We start from the raw sequence: 5,148 nt of genomic DNA, 5'->3' as shown, positions 1-5,148 counted from the left end.
ACGCATGCAAACAAATTTAAATATTTTTTTACCGCGCACAAGGCTTTCTTTAGTGAGGTATTGTGTTAATTAGGGTTGACTAAGTAGATCAACACCTAAACTAAGACGAAAGTCGGTGAATTTCGTACGGTAGCCATATTTCTGTGTGACGATCACATTTAATTGTTAGAGTTTGATTTTATATTTTTGTGTGGAAATCTATATGTTTACAAACTAACTACACTGCCTAAATAAAATTTGAAAAAAAATCAACCGTAGGATATCCTCGCCATAGTGTACTATAGCCATCCTAGAAAATTCACGAAATTTGGGTACTCTTTACGCCTTGATCCACGCAGTTATCTCTTTATGCTGCATACCTTCCTAAGGGGGATTGTGTTGCCCAAATATCACTATCCAATAAAATTTATAGAAGTATATAAAGCACATTAATTGGAGAGTGCAATAACTTTCAGGGAAATTTTCGGACACTGAAGCTATTTTTGAAATTGTTGAATCATATAAAAGGTAAATGCACGGTCATAATTGTGCCACGTGTTTCTTCTTTGTTTTTTAGGTAATGTTAAATGGTCTTAAATCTTATTAAAATCATAAATAATAGCTATGACGGTAAAAACAAAAGTTACAAAAAATAATAGCAATCTTAAAATAATCCATTGTACCCAGTCATATAATAATTTTAAAAAACAATTATCCGCACACAAGGCTGCTTATAGAGAGATATGTGTTAATTAAGATTGAACGCATAGATCAAGACCCGACCGAAAATCGAAAAATTGTTGAATTTCGTACCATAGCCGTAGTTTAGTGTGACGATCACATCTAACAGTCGAAATTGTATTTTGTGAATTTTAGTCACGTGAATAACTACGTGCCTAGTAACACTATACAACTTTTATATTAGGTAATATGTGAATGTATTTGTTTATAAACTAACTATACTAAGAGAATAAAATCTAAAAAAATTGACCGAAGGATATCATCACTATAGTGTATTATAGATATGATAGAAAATTCATGAAATTTTGATAATGTTTGGGCCTCGATCCACACAGTTCTCTTTACGCCCTATATCTTCCTAAGGGCAACTTTGTTACCCAAATATCACTATCCAAAAAAATGCATACGAGCAGATAGAGCGTATTAATGAGAAAATGCATGAATTTTCGCGGAATATTTCAACCACTAAAGCTATTTTTAAAGAATTTTTGAAGTCGCCGAATCATATAAAAGGCAAATGCATACTCAGAATTGGGCCACGTGTTTCTTTTTTGATTCTTAAATAATTATAAATGGCCTTAACTCTTTTTAAAATCATAACAAATAGCGATAATGTAATTTGTCATCTTAATCGGGTGTCGTCTATAGATGCTTAAAGAAAATTGCAAACTAAGACGACAAAATATTGTCGCCTATTAACCGAGAAAAAGTTCATTTAATAGCCAAGATCTCATAACACGCCTCCCTTTCGCACGATCTGTACCCAAAACCCAGAGGAAATCGAGATCTAAAGCGATTATCTGCCTCTGAATCAATGGTTTTCAGCTCTAGCTCTATACCATGCTGGTAAGCGTCTTTATGAATCAATGGTTTTGAATTTTGTTTTTTGTTGGGATTTACGGTTCACAATTGGGGGTTTTGTGTTCGCCATTTGGATTTGGGATTGTTCATTTTTTTTCAAATCGATGCTTGCTTGGTGTGAGGATTTTCAGCCTTTGTATGTTTTGAGGTCAAGGGTTTTCGATTTTATGGATTTGGGATTTTTCTATTGGGTTCGTTAAATCTATGGCAACAATTAATTATCTCTGTGTTTGTTGCATATTGGAGGTGCTGGTGTAGTTGTTGGTGTTGTCAACTATTGGAGCTGCTGGTTTGAAGTGCATATCAACTGTTTGAGGGGACACAAAGGATGTAGAGGTGAAAAGCTTTATTCTGGCTTGTTTGCTATCGCCCTTGTTTCGCATTCCATTGTGTGAGTGACTCTTTTATTTATATTTGGTTTCAGTTACTGCTTCCTTTTAAATCTTATTTGCTTAGAATGAATCATGGTTTAGTGATATGGTTTGGGTTGTACCTTAATAAAATGGTATGAATTGATCAATGCTTCTGTATGGAATGACGTGAATTGGTATGATAGGTAGACACATGAACTAAAAAAAAAAGATGCCGACTCCTTCAGTTGAGTTAAATTGAATTGGTGATAGTTTTAATTCTTTCAATCCTTCCTCTGTTTTTTATTTTGATAAGAAACTTCATATGTTTCATTTATATGCTGTGTCTTTCAGTCTACTCAGGTTTCTTGTAATCTTGTTAGTTTGTGCTCTTTTTCTTGTGGACAATCAAATTTATTCCAGACTAAAAAACAAGAATCTTATGCCTCTAAATATTAGTCAGGGAATTTTATTAAAGTATGTTGGTTCAAGGCGCTTATTTGAAATCTGTTTTCGTGTTAAAAAAATATGGAAATTGGGTTGGTTCTTCAGTTTGCTATCATTATAGCTGATGTTCTTACTCCCCAAATTAATTAGCTATGTCTTTGCCTGTGATGTTCTACCTATTCCCAAACATGAATTGTGGTTATACAAATATTTTGGGATAACAGTCAACCTTTACACAATGATATACTTGGTAATCTTTTGAAACTCAGCCCCTTGGCGTTCCTTATATCAATATCTTTACAGTTTAGTGAACTTTTCTTCTTCCCTTCTCTTTTACAAGTTTGCAGTAAAGTATCTTTACCAATGTTAGCTGTGTTAAACAAACAACTAATTTTTAGTTATACAGATCTCATACTATTTTCAATTAGTAACTAAATTTTAGTCCCATTGCGACTCATTTTTGCTGTGTTGTTTTATGTCAATGAATTCAACTATTGTTGACTTATTGAGCTATAATTTCACGCGTTGCCTTACTGCTCTTCCCGTAATTATATCTTTGCTTTCTGTCCTGAATAGAGTAGCTACATCCACCCTTGTTCTTGCACGAAATGAAATTTTTGAGAATCTAAAGGAGACTACCTGGCTATGGACCCTTTTTCTCCAAAATTTAAGTCACTGTAATGATATATAATGATATACATATACATATTATATATTTATTGCTCCAAGTTCCAAGTTATACTGCTGCAGTCCATTCGTTCTTTGTCATTTGTTATGTTCCTGAGATTTAAGCTTCATTCTTTGAACTCCACTCTGGTCTTATGAATTCTTTTTATAAATGTAAAAAGGTAGTCTTTATATTCTGATAAACTCAACTTTAAGTCTCCTGATTTAAAAAAAAAAAAAATTTAAGTCTCCAAGTTTCTACATATGTTTACTGATTTCAAGCCTCGTTCAATTCCATGTTATCTTCTAATTGTTTTGCTTATGTATTTTAGATAGCACTATCTAAAGTTCTAAACATGAAGAGAGCTCTAATGTTAAAGTTGGTCAAATTAGAAGAACATGAGATGCGAAGGTCAGCACATTTCCTACAAAAGAAGTCTGCACATCTCCTGTGAAGAATACCACATCCCCGCATATTCAAAAAAAAGAGAACTTGAGAAGATGGTCACATCCCTAGAGAAGAATGATTTGTCAAAGAGGTCTGGATGGGCACAAGAACTTAATTAGGAACTGCTTTTGATCATGTTGAATTGTATGCAGTATCATGTTTCTACTCTCTGGCTAGCTCCTTAAGTAGATTGCCAGTTTTTGTTTACGCGAAAGTTGTAATCAAAAGTATTTTAGGTTCTTTTTTGGTTCTCCTGATCACCAAGCGAGGTGGAAGTACTGTTGGATGTGTTTAGGTGATCTGTGCGAAGCAAAATTTATTTGATAGCTAGCCTTTGGTGCAATTTTATGGTTGTGAACTGTGTCGTTGTTACATGGAGATGGCGGTCACTTATACAAAGGTTACAAAAATGCGAGGGTTTATAATTGCATAGAGACAGAAACCGCTTATACAACTGACTCCTATTCTCCTATAGCGACTTTTTCTTGCCCTAACATGATCATCCTCACAAGATTTAAGAGTATCCTCTTTCGCTCTTCCATTGCCTCTTGCAAAAGATGAAATAACTGTCCGGCACTTCCCTAAATACATAAACAACAATGAGCAAACGTAGCAGTGAAAACTTGTTGTACTTCAAAGGAAGAACTGTCATATGCTTCTCTTATCTCATTATTGTTCTTGAGATTTCTAAAGCAAAACAGCACTATGTCCTAAGAGATGCTGCATAAAGTGAAATAACACGAGTACAGATATTCATATCCGATTTACAAGTGCACAACATATAAACATGCTTTACCAAAAAAAAAAAAAATCAAAGCAAGCCCGTCATCAACCACCGCTTACTTCATCCTTGCTGCCTTCAAACCTCGCAATGTCATCTCCGATAACACTCAAAGTTGCAATCAATGCCCTTCTATTACCTCCACATGAGAACAATATCTCACCCATACTTCTAAGCAAAGCTCTGTCAAAAAGTTTAGTATTGAGTTAGAAGGCCTTCATTAACCATGGAGAAGAAAAATTATCAAACTACCAACATGAATCAAATATTTTTTGCAGACTCCAAGCTATCAGAGTATCATCGATATTTAACACAATGACCTAGCTGAATTTTTTGCTTACATGAACCTAGCAGATCTCACTAGTCACTACCATGCTACCCTGGTTTCGAAAAATAGAGTTCAATATATATCATGGTAAGTTCCATAACTACTATCACAGCCAAAGTCAGGAGTTGGAACAATATTTGACAACAAATTGACTCAAGTAATAGACCTCAGATTTCATGGTAAACACTTGAAAATGCCACCCTGGTTCCAGACATTAATTCAGAAAGAATGAGAATATGAGAAGCTGTGATATTGTCCACATATTAACTTATGAAGGAAGTAAATAATGAAAACAGGAGCGCGCGCACACACACACACACACCTTTTCTAATGTGCTATCATTGTCATAGAATGTTACAGATATTTCATTGCTAAATGCTGAGAGTTCCAGCAGGTGTTAGGCTTACATCCAATCATCTTAGTAATTAACAATGCTGCACTCCACTGTTACCATATTTTCTAGGATTCTCATGATTTTTTTCAGTTTGTGCCTCACAGGCATACTATCCTGAACAGTAATAAAGAACATAGAAATGTTTTCAAGATG

General features: G+C 34.4%; 1 long non-coding RNA gene across 1 annotated transcript; it reads left to right on the top strand.

Annotated features, from left to right (window-relative positions):
- Positions 1-1,398: 1,398 nt before the first annotated feature.
- LOC126796055 (uncharacterized) lies at positions 1,399-3,822 on the top strand. Its single transcript, XR_007672281.1, has 3 exons — positions 1,399-1,566; positions 1,828-1,972; positions 3,377-3,822. It is a non-coding gene; the product is annotated as an uncharacterized LOC126796055 (long non-coding RNA).
- The last annotated feature ends 1,326 nt before the right edge of the window (positions 3,823-5,148 follow it).

Source organism: Argentina anserina, chromosome 1 (assembly GCF_933775445.1).
Source record: "Argentina anserina chromosome 1, drPotAnse1.1, whole genome shotgun sequence".
Taxonomy (NCBI): Eukaryota; Viridiplantae; Streptophyta; class Magnoliopsida; order Rosales; family Rosaceae; genus Argentina; species Argentina anserina.
Note: the sequence above shows the minus strand (reverse complement) of the source record. Positions and strands in the feature narration are given on the sequence as shown.